General features: G+C 35.1%; 1 protein-coding gene across 8 annotated transcripts in view; it reads right to left on the bottom strand.

Annotated features, from left to right (window-relative positions):
- Window positions 1-8,305: 8,305 nt before the first annotated feature.
- The window catches only part of CD36 (CD36 molecule (CD36 blood group)), a 73,808-nt gene continuing 72,529 nt past the window's right edge, over window positions 8,306-9,584 (bottom strand). For all 8 annotated transcript variants that reach the window (XM_081800639.1, XM_081800635.1, XM_081800636.1 and 5 more), the window contains one exon: window positions 8,306-9,238. The gene's annotated coding sequence lies outside the window, so the exon portion shown is untranslated. The remainder of the gene's footprint in view (window positions 9,239-9,584) is intronic.

Below are 9,584 nucleotides of genomic sequence, written 5' to 3' on the forward strand. Positions count from 1 at the left end.
TTGCATAGGTTTACAAACTTAGGACAGAGTGGAAGCCCCACTATACCTGAATCCTGTGCTGTTGCAATAGCCTTCCCTGCTGATGGCGAGGAGGGTAAGACCAGAGTTGGGGTTTGAGCAAGGGGGGTCCAAAATACAGAGGGTGCTTGGTGTCAAAATCCGCTCTTGTTGTATTAGAGAGACACACAAGGGCAGATATGTCTAGCCACCGCTGTAGAGAACCAGTGACCTGATAGACAGCCATGGCTTTGGTGTTTGTTCTTTTCTGTATGTTACTGGCAGGGGAAAATGGGGTATGTCTGTGTCTCTTAGAAATGTCTTATACACACTTAGTGACTCATACTTACTTGATAATTCCATACCTTCCTATTTTCAACACATGCTTGACTTTATGTCTAACATGTCACACAAACTACTTCCTTACACACTTAGTTTCATCTCTCCATATTATTTCTTTTATTAGCAGAGCTGAATATTCCTTTTTTTTAAATTGAGGTATAATTGGCATAAAGCATTATATTAGTTTCAGGATTATAATGTAATGATTCGATATTTGTATATTGTAAAATGATTACCACAGTAAGTCTAGTTCGCATCTCATTGTATGTAGTTAGGAAACTTTTTTCTTATAATAGAACTTTAAAAATGTATTCTCACAGTCACTTTCAAATATGTAATACCGTACTACTAACTAGAGTCACCATGCTGTATATTACATCTCCATGACTTAGGCATCTTATAACTGGAAGATTGCCCCCTTCAACCTCCTTCAACCATTTCAATCACTTTATACACACTCCACCTCTGGCAACCACCGTTCTTTATATCTGTAAGCTGGGCCTTATTTATTTATTTATTTGGATTTCACATGTAAATGAGATCATACAGTGTTTGTCTTTCTCTAACCAACTTATTTCACTTAGCATAATGCCCTCAAGGTCCATCCACGTTGCAAACGGGAAGATTTAATTTTTTATGACTGAATAATAGTGGTTTGTGTGTGCACGCGCGCATGTGTGTGTGTGTGGGGGGGTGTATTTACCATATCTTTTTTGTGCATTCATTCATTGATGAACACTTAGGTTGTTTCCCTATCTTGGCTATTGTAAGTAATGCTGCAGTGAACATAGGGGTTCAAATATCTTTTCTAGTTAGCATTTTTGTTTTCTTCATAAAATACCCAGAAGTGGAATAGCAGGATCCTATGGTAGTTCTATTTTTAATTTTTTGAGGTAACTCTATACTGTTCTTCATAGAGACTGCACCCAATTTACATTCCTACCAACAGTGCATGAGAGTTCCATTTCTCCACATCCTGGCCAACACTTATTATTTCTTGTTTTTTGTTTTTTTTTTTAGCATTTTGACAGGTGTGACATAGTATCTCACTGTGGTTTTGATTTGCATTTCCCTTTCCCTGATGATTATTGATGTTGACCATCTGTGTGTCTTTTTGGAAAAACATCTATTCAGATCTTATGTCCATTTTTAAATTGGATTCTTCATTTTGTTGTTGTAGTTGTTTTGTTTTTTTTTGCTCTTGAGTTGCAGGAGTTCTTTATATATTTGTGTATATATGAAGGGTGTCAGTGTTTAAACCCACACATCAACTTATCAGATACATAATTCGCAGTATTTTCTCCCTTTCTATAGGTTGCCTTCTGATGGTTTCCTTTGCTGTGCAGGTTTTTAGTTTGATGTAGTTTCACTTGTTTGTTTTTCCTTTTGTTGCCTTTACTTGTGATATCAGATCCAAAAAATCATCGCCAAGACTTATGTCATGGAGCTTTCCGCCTATGTCTCCTTCTAAGAGTTTTATGGTTTCAGGTCTTACATTCAAATCTGTAATCCATTTTGAGTTAATTTTTGTGTACGTTGTAAGATAGTGGTTCAGTTTCATTCTTTTGCCGGTATTACATATTGTTCATTTTCCTCAACACCATTTATAAAGAGACTGCCCTTTTTGTATTGTGTATTTTTGTTTCTTTTGTTGGAAAGCAATTGACTATGTATGCATGGGTTTATTTCTTGGATATCTATTCTGTTCTATTGACCCATATGTTTGTTTTTATGCCAATACCAATACTGTTTTGGTCACTCTAGCTTTGTAACATACTTTGAAATCAGCAAGCATGATGCTTCCAGCTTTGTTTTTCTCAGGATTTCTTTAGCTATTCTGTGGTTACCCACAAATGTTAGGATTATTTATTCTATTTCTGTGGAAAATGCCATTGTAATTTTGATAGGAATTGCATTGAATATGTAGATTGCTTTGGGTAGTATGAACATTTTAACAATATTCTCCCAATCCATGAGCATGGTCTATCTTTCCCTTTGTGTTACCTTCAGTTTCTTTCTTTAATGTCTTATAGTTTTTACTGTATAGATCCTTCATCTCCTTGCTTAAATTTATTCCTAGTTATTTTACTCTTTTTGTTGTAATTGTAAATAAGATTGTCTTAATTTCTGTTATTAGTGTATAGAATCACAACTGCAATTTTGTATATGGGTTTTGTATCCTGCAATTTACTGAATTCATTTATTGTTCCTAATAGCTTTTTGGTGGAGTCTTTAGGACTTTCTATGTAGTATCATGTCATCTGCAAATAGTGACAGTTTAACTTCTTCCTTACCAATTTGGGTGCCTTTTATTTCCTTTTTCTTGCCTAATTGTTGTGGCCGGGCCTTCCAATACTATGTTGAATAAAAGTAGTGAGAGTGGACATTCTTGTATTGCTCTTGATCTCGGAGTAAAAGCTTTCAGCTTTTTATTATTGAGTATAATGTTAGCTGTGCTGTTGACACATATGGCCTTTGTTATGTTGAGGTACGTTCCCTCTATATTCACTTTGTTGCGAGTTTTTATCATTAATGGATCTTGAATTTTGCCATATGCTTTTTCTGCATCTATTGAGATGATCATATGATTATTCTTCATTTTGTTAATGTACTGTGGCATATCACATTGCTTGATTTGTGAAGTTGAATCATTCTTGCATCCTTGGAATAAATCCCACTTGTTTATGATGTATGATCCTTTAATGTATTTTTGAATTTGGTTTGCTAATATTTTGTTGAGGATTTTGAATTTATGTTGCAGACATTTGGGCCTGTACTTTGCTGTGGCCTCCTTTTCTGGTTTTGGTATCAGGGTAATGCTAGCTTTGTAAAAATGAAGCTGAAAGTGTTCTTTCTTCTGTTTTTTGGAAGAGTTTGAGAAGGATTGGTAATAATTCTTCTTGGAGTGTTTGCTAGAATTTACCAGTGAAGCTGTCTTGTACTGGACTTCTGTTTGTTGGGAGGTTTTTGATTACTGCTTTATTCTTCTTACTAGTAATCAGTCTGTTCAAATTTTCTCTTTTGTCATGATTCAGTCCTGGTAGGTTGTATATTCCTAGGAGTTTAACCACTTCTTCTAGTTTTGCCCAATTTGTTGGCATATAATTGTTCATAGGAGTCTCATGATCCTTTGTATTTCTGTGGCATCAGTTGTAATGTCTTTTCTCTCATTCTGATTTTGAGTTCTTTCTTTTTCTTGGTCAGTCTAGCTAAAAGTTTGTTAATTTTTCTCTCTTCAAAGTACCAGCCCTTTTTATCATTGATCTTTTTCTATTTTCTTTTTCTTTTTTTTTTCATTTATTTGCACTCTGATCTTCGTTATTTTCTTTCTTCTACTAACTTTGGGCTTTATTTGTTCTCTTTTTAGTTCTTTGAGATGTAATGTTAGGCTGTATCTTTAAGATATTTGTCTCTTGATGTAGACATTTGTTGGTATGAACTTCCTCTTAGAACTTCTCCTGTTACATCACATATATTTTGGTATGCTTTATTTCCATTTTCATTTGTTTTAAGGTTTTTTTATTTTTTATTTTTTTGATTTCTTCTTTGACCCATGGGTTATTCAGTGGTATGTTGTTTAATCTCCACATATTTGTAAATTTTCTACTTTCCTTCTTATAACTGATTTCTGGTTTTATACCATTGTGGTCAGAGAAGATATTGATATGATTTCAATCTTTTAAATTTATTAAGACTTGTTTTGTGGCTTAACATATGATCTATCCTAGAGAATGTTCCATGTGCACTTGAGAAGGATGTGTATTGTGTTTCTTCTGGATGGAATGTTCTGTATATATCAGCTAAGTCCATCTGTTCTAACATGTTGTTTAAGGCCAATGTTTCCTTATTGATTTTCTGTTGGGATGATCTATTCATTGATGCAAATGGAGTTTTAAAGTCCCCTACTTTATTATATTGGTGTCTCTTTCCCTCTTTAAGTCTGTTAAAGTTTGCTTTATATTTTTAGATGTTCTTATATTGGGTGCATAAATACTTACAAATATTATATCTTTTTGTTGGATTGACCCCTTTATCATATAATGTCCTTTGTCATTTATTACAGTCTTCATCTTAAAGTCTATTTTGTTTATTATAAGTATAGCTACTTCAGCTTTCTTTTGGTTTCCATTTGCATGAAATATCCTTTTAAATCCCTTCATTTTTAGTCTATGTGTGTCCTTATGCTTGAAGTGAATTTTTCATAGGCAGCCTGCATCTGGGTCTTGTTTTCCTTTATTAAATCCACTCATTCACTACGTCTTATGATAATAAAATTTATTCCATTTACATTTGAAGTACTTACTGATAGGTATGTACTTTTGCCATTTTCTTCCTTGTTTTCTGGCTATTTTGTAGTTCTTCTCTATATCTTTCTTCTTCTCTTGCCTTCTTCCATTGTGAATTGATAACTTTCAGAACGGTATGTTTAGATTTCTAGGGCACGTACTGAATGGAGTACTGGGTATTATACGCAAACAATGAATCATGGAACACTACATCAAAAACTAATGATGTAATGTATGGTGATTAACATAAGATGATAAAATAAAAAAGATTTCTTACTCTTTATTTTTTTTTGTATCTACTAGAGGTTTTTGTGGTTATCCTGATGCTTACATAGAAAAACTTATATTTATAACAGTTTAAGTTGATAAGAACTTAAGTTTGAATGCATTTTTAAAGCTCCACATTTTTGTTTTTTGCCATCACATTTTAAATTTTTTGAATCTTGTGTGCCCCTTATTAGTTATTATAGTTATTTTTACTGCTATCTTTATACTAGCTTTAGTAGTGATTATTCCATTACCTTTACTATATATTTATGTATATCTATATGATTTATACTTTATATATTTTCTTTTCATTTTAAAGAACTCCCTCTCGAATTTTTCATAAGGCCAGTTTAGTGGTGATGAACTCCTTTAGCTTTTTTATTTGTCTGGAAAATTCTGTATCTTCTCTGAATGATTTTGCTTTTGGGTAGAGTGTTCTTGGCTGGGATTTTTTTTTTTTCTTTGAACATTTCCAATATATTGGCCTGTAAAGTTTCTGCTGAAAATTCTGATAACCCCTTGTGTGTAACAAGTAGTTTTTTTCTTTCTGCTTTTAAGGTTCTCTCCTTGTCTTAAACTTTTTAATGTTTAACTGTAATGTGTCTCAGTGAGGCTTTCCTTGGGTTCATCTTATTTGGAATTTTATGGGCTTCCTGGATCAGGATGTCTATTTTCTTCTGTAGGTTAGGGAAGTTTTAAACCTTTATTTCTTTAAAGAAGTTTTCAGTCCCTTTCTCTCTCTCCTTTCCTCTGAGCCCCCCTTAATGCAAATGTTAGCCTACTGGATGTTGTCCCTTAAGTCCTTTAAGCTATCGTCACATTTTTTCATTTTTTTTTTTCTTTTTGCTGTTCTGATTGGGTGAGTTCCTCTGCCATGTCTTGGAATTCATTGATCCTTTCTTCTGTTTCATCGTGTTGTCTAGTCTTCTGCTGAACCCCTCTCATGTACTTTTGGTGAAGTTATTGATTCTTCAGCTCTGTAACATCTGTTTGATACTTATATCTTCTGTTTGTTGAAGTTCACGGTGTTCATCCATTCTTCTTCTGGGTCTTTTGAGTATGTTGATGACAATTTCTTTGAACTGTATTAGGTAAATTATCTACATTTTATTCAGGTTTTTTTTTTTTCCTGAAGTTTTACTATTTTTTTTAATTTGGAATATATTCTTTTGTTTCTTCATTTTATTTGACTCTGTGGTAGTTTCTATGTATTAGATGAAATAGTCTTGAAAGAGTTTCCTCCTCTTTGAGGGGGTCTGAGAGACCCTCAGGCAGCAGCTTTTAAAGTATGAAAATATATACAGTCTTGTGGAACTGCAAATGTATGCCCTGCTGGCCACTAAGGCCAGGTACTCTGTGTCCCCTGGGCAGCAGTCACCAAATCTCCAGATGAATTTTAACATAGTTCTAGTGGCCTGCTAAGATACTCTCTAGGAACAGAAACTGGCAGATGCCATCTTTGTGCTCTCTGCCTTGCTCCAGCCAATAGGCACCAATTTCAAGCTCCTTGCCATGCTCCTGAGTGCCAGAAGCTCCCAGAGGGGAGCTTTTACACACATCTGGTGCCCTGATTTCTGCAGCTGCTGCCCAGGAAACACCCTTTGATTACCTGGCTCTGGTGTCCAGGGGAGCTTATGTTCCTGGATCCCATAGGGCCAAAACAATCGGGAGATGGTCCTTGACAGATTACCACTCCCAGAGCATTGCACAGACAACAGACTGAAACAAAATCCAATTCATCTAAGAGGCCAATTTGCTTGTCCAGGAGCTTTGGCCTGAGGGACAGGCTTTAGGTTTGGCACACATCCAAGAGCCTATGGAGGTGTTCTCAAGGAACGTACTAATGGAGGTCATCTTTAAGCTCTCCCTCTGCCTCTACTTCAGTTATAGATATAAATGTTGTGTGGGTCCGACACTGATAATGGGTTAAAAGATTGACAGATTATTGCAAATGCACAAATCCAACACCAGTATCTAGTACTTTCACAGTGAATTTTCAGGGATAACCAATTTGTAGCCTCATTTTTTTCCCTGAAATGATAGCCCCTTTACTTCTGTTCCTGCGAATCAAAAGCTATACAGATTTTTTTTCTTTATGCACTTGTCAGCAACAATAAGCATTAACCCATTGAGATGTTGTAGATTCTCTAACTTATGTTAACCCCTTCACAGATGCTATACATTTTCAAACTTAAGGTGTGAACAACAACTACAGTTTGTGTGGTAGTTAAGACAGTTTGGAATGAAAATGTGCCTCTCTACCAAATGGTGTAGTTTTTCTGTGGAATAAAGCATACAAATTTACCAATGCACAGTTATAGGTATTCAAACATTTTCCCTTCTTGAACACATACAAGTCACACATTTAGTACATTCCCAAAAATGCCCCACTCCCATCTTAGCACACATGAGCATGCACACACACATCCAAACTCATTTTTCTTATTAAAAAATCTATTTAAAGAAAGTATTGTCTTTGCTACAGGGTATTTTTAATATAACTTACTTACCTTTGCATATGTCTTGTCTTTCCTCTTGTACATATTTTATCAAATTTAAAGAAAATGTTGAGTAATGTGATAGATGAGAATATGCATGCATTTAGTTAAACAATACTAAAGACACATAAGTGGAAATCTTTTTCCTGATACCTAAATGTTGTGAGATGATTTTCTGTATGAAGATTTTAAAGTGTAAAATCTTGTGTGAGGTGGATATATATGTTTTTCATCCAATTCTTCAGTCCCACTTAGCTCAAGAATTAAATTTTCTTCATATATCTCTTAGATCACCATGTCAACTTTTAAGTATCAGATGTCTAGAATCTCAATATCTTATAGGGATACCTCCCACCCCCCCCCACCGCCCCTCAACTAAATGTAAAGAAATCAGTACACTTTTGAGATTTTTCTCAAGATCCCTCTGAACTGGTGGTGTCTTTAGGGTTTTCAATATTTGCCCTGGAAGGTAATGTGAGGAAAACAAGTTATTTTTAATTAATTTTAGTATCCAAACCAGTTACTACTACTTTGTCCTATAAGCCACCCTGTATAAAACACAAGACAGAATGTGGCCCATTTTCCCTTTCTGTGAGAAGCTTTTTAGTAGGACTAGTGCTCTCTGCAATAAGTGAACCCTTGCTAAAGAAAGAAGGATCACTAACAGTATGTCTCCTAATAAAAAGGAAAAATCCTTAAGCTCTAGACTGAAGTTCTGCTACTGTAAAGGATGAAACTAAGTATCTTTTTTGCTTTTCCCCATATGGGCTTAAAAACTTAGCCTAGGAGAAAGTGGTCATGATTGAATTCAGAAAGCATATGCCGGAAGAACATAGAGATTCAGATAGAATACTTCTTACAGAAAACTAGGGCAAATGTTTTGTGACATGGCAAGAACCACGCAAAGCACAGGAATTTGAAGAACATATTTTAATGGTTGAGACCATTCTGAGGTGACTGTGAAAGCAAGAGCTATTACAAATAACCGTTAACACATATTCTATTCTTGATAATCTTTCATACAATAATTCCTTTATTATCATTTACATCTTTTAATACCTAGCACAGCATTCTGAAGGTGCCAAGCCTAAGTTCTATGTAACTGAGTAGAAAGGTCACAATCTATTCATATTGCCAGAAGAGCTGCAGAACGTGGAAGATGATAAGGTCCTTAAACACGAAGAGCCAAAATGTGCTAAAAAGGACGTCCATTTGCATAATCAGTGACAAAATATATCGTTATACAGTAAGGAAATGGTTACAACGCCTGCTGTTGCTGTGCAAAGGATTCCACAGAAAGAGAACCTTGAGTAGTATATAATTTTACTTTCCATTCTTAAATGTCTTTCAAAAGAGTCGGTGCTCATGAACTGTGATGTACTGACAGCCCTGGGGTCGGTCTATTGCAACTGAACAGGGACACTGATGTTTTTCCCTCGACAGAGAAGACAGGAGTTCAGGGTTCAAGTTTTGTTGAGAATGTCCACTCTGCTGAATTTGCCACCAGGGAACCGGTTAGTGAATCAGTACCCAATAAGAACAGTTGGTTCATGTCTGAGCCAGGCCTACAGAAACTGAAATCAATTCGATTGTGCACATGATGAATTTTAAAAGATTCCAGTTTTGTATTCCAAGTGTGGATTTTACCAACATCTTAAAATCCTTTAGAAATGTGCTGCTGCTTAGTGCAAAAAAAAGAAAGAAAGAAAGAAAGAAAAACGTCACCATTTCTTTGACCAGAAGATTAGGTGTGTTTTGTAAAAAGCATATTAAATCTTCATTTTGTAGGCCAATAGTAACAAAGGTCCTGACGTAGCTGGTACAGAAAGGTAAAAACTCATTCACGGCCTGAAAAATAGAAAAATGTTACTACTTACCAGAAAGCAGTGGAAAAATAATACAGGTAATACTTATGGTCTATATAGGCAAGATATCATACTTTCTATTATTTAGCCTAATTTTTCAAATGACAAAAGTTCTCAGATGGACGTTATGGATAAGGCTATACGTATTCCCGATCATGGAAGGCTACTTTCTGACTCTCAAGAATTAGCCAGATAAAGAGTGGTAGCTAATTAAACCACTTGTTGCTGTCCCTTCAGGCCATCTTTCATTTAGAGGTGTATACACTATTTCTTTTGAAAGAACTATTGGCTTAATCTGTGATCCATTGAGTAAAACCACAGGTTAGCTC

Source organism: Leptonychotes weddellii, chromosome 12 (genome assembly GCF_054177405.1).
Source record: "Leptonychotes weddellii isolate Sample4059 chromosome 12, ASM5417740v2, whole genome shotgun sequence".
In the NCBI taxonomy this organism is placed as follows: domain Eukaryota; kingdom Metazoa; phylum Chordata; class Mammalia; order Carnivora; family Phocidae; genus Leptonychotes; species Leptonychotes weddellii.